Here is a 2327-nt window from a genome sequence, read left to right on the forward strand (position 1 = left end):
AACCCTGTGGGCAGGGGGATGGTTGCTTCAGACACTCAATTTCTATGCTCAGCATTTGAATGGCAAATTGTAAAAAGCTTGTTTTGAATACGGAAGAGACCTCATGCTGATAAACGACCATTTGTCTTAATTATGAGTACTCAGGGCGGGGGGGGGGGGGGCGGGAAGTAAAAATGAAAAGGGGAGTGTGCATTCGATAATATATTTTTCCTTGAACATGCCATGGGGGAAAGAAGAAGAGATTGTTGCTTGCAGTTAAGGACTGCACAGTCTTTAAAATTTGCAGGGGGTTTCCCCTCTTCTAATTATATAACAGCAGGTTAGATTGTTCCCAATGATAATCCCCAGATCCCTGGGGTGCATCTGTGTGTGTGGGTTGGAAAGTCATTTGCATAGTGAAAAATGGACTGGAACAAGTCCAGGCAAGCCGGGTTTGCATAGATTCACCCACAGCGCTGCATGAGGCTGTCCCCTGGGACTTGCACCTTCTCCATTTCCTGACCCTAGTCAAAACAGAGCCCATAACCAGGAACCTGGTTTGCTACATGGGAACCGAGGCACGTCTCCTAATGCTCTGCCTCCTCAAAAAACAGACTGAAGACTTCAGGTTAAAGGAAATAGTCCCTTCTTGTAAGAACCCATAGCACAGTAGTTCTCAACCTGGGGGTCAGGACTCCTTTGGGGGTCAAACGACCCTTTCACAGAGGTCGTGGCAGGGTGAGCAGCTTGGCAGGGGGTGCGCCACTGTTGCCCCTCCTCCTGAAGGCACCCACCAATTATATATACATTTTATAACCAATTTATATACAAGCATGAACAATGGATCTTCACACCATTGGTCAGTTTTGGTTTAATTTCTGTGAAAGAACCCTTGCATAATTTTATGGTTGGGTCACCACAACACGAGGAACTGTATTAAACCACTGCCTTAGCAGGAAATGTAGGGGGAATGTATTAGACTGGGAATGGGGTTATCCATGATGGGTTTAATATTTTGTATCTCACACTGTCAACTTTTTCATCCTCTCAAGAGGCTAATGAATTAGTTACTCCCCATCTGGTTGTTTCACATAGGCTATTATAGCACTGGCCATGTGCACACTATATTTAAGGGTTGGTTATTGTCAGTGTGGGTTGGTGCAACAGCATGGGGCAGGCCCTGAAAAGTGAAAGAAATTTAAGACCACGGATCTCCCTGGGGTCACTGACCCCACTGGAATCCTCAGTTTACCTCAGTCTCTAAGTGAAGCTTCATGCAAAACCTTGGCTGAACATAGTAGAAGAGAAAGGGAGAGGGAAAACTACAATAAATAACTAGCAGTTCTGCAGCTGCTACAGTCACTTGGAGACTTCACAGCACTCAGAGCTTTGTCCTTGGACGCTGGTCACGGAAGCTGGCTAACTCCTATGAAAGCAGCCAATGACTCCGTTATTTATTTATTTAGCCATCAAGCTGAGGCCAACTGACGGTGACCCTGTTGGGTTTTCAAGGCAAAAGATGTTCTGAGGTGGTGTGCCATTGCCTGCCCCTGCAGCACAACCCTGGTATCGACTGGTCTCCCATCCAAAGACTGACCTGGGGCCATTCTTGCTTAGCCTCCAAGATCTGATGAGAGCAAGGCAATCCTGGGCTGTCCAGCACAGGCCATCTTGGCCACCAACCTCCCAAAGTTTCCACCATCCCAAATCATCCCAAATGAGCCTGTTATTATAAAGCTGGATTCATGCAAACCAATTCTCCTGTCACAGGAATCCATGCATGCCTGAGAATCTAGACTTTTATGTTCAAGCATTTGCTCCAGCCCTGCAGCAAGATCATTTTTCCTCATTCGAAGCTCCAGAGCAAATGACACTACCCATCTGGCATAAATTCCAAATGAATTCTGCATACACCTTTGGAGCTTTTAAAAATATATATTTTAATGCATTCAATCGATAACTTAAAAAAAAAACCCAAGCGTGCTTCAGCAATCCACTTCAAGGAGATAATCGTATGCAGGACATGACCTGAGGCTGCAAAAAGGAAACTAAGTGAATAATGTTTCATAAAAAACACTCCTCATTTTCTGTCTGAAACAAAATAGACTCAAGTTTCTTGTCCACCTGACTTCCATCAATTGTATATTGTGAGTAGTATACTCTCCAGAGAAGGAAATGTATATTTTTCCTCTCACTTTTTAATGACATTAATACCTGGCAGTATTATTGAGGTGTGTGATTCCCTACAACAAGGTCTTTCAACTGGGGCTAGGAGAGGGATTGTGGCTCAGTGGTAGAGCATCTGCTTGGTATGCAGAAGGTTCCAGGTTCAATCCCTGGCTTCTCCA

The 2327-nt window shown here is 44.8% G+C and overlaps 1 non-coding gene across 1 annotated transcript; it reads left to right on the plus strand.

Moving 5' to 3' along the window:
- Positions 1 to 2250: 2250 nt before the first annotated feature.
- On the plus strand, positions 2251 to 2327 carry TRNAT-GGU (transfer RNA threonine (anticodon GGU)). Its single transcript has one exon. It is a non-coding gene; the product is annotated as a tRNA-Thr (tRNA).

This window comes from Paroedura picta, chromosome 11 (genome assembly GCF_049243985.1).
Source record: "Paroedura picta isolate Pp20150507F chromosome 11, Ppicta_v3.0, whole genome shotgun sequence".
NCBI classification, from domain to species: Eukaryota; Metazoa; Chordata; class Lepidosauria; order Squamata; family Gekkonidae; genus Paroedura; species Paroedura picta.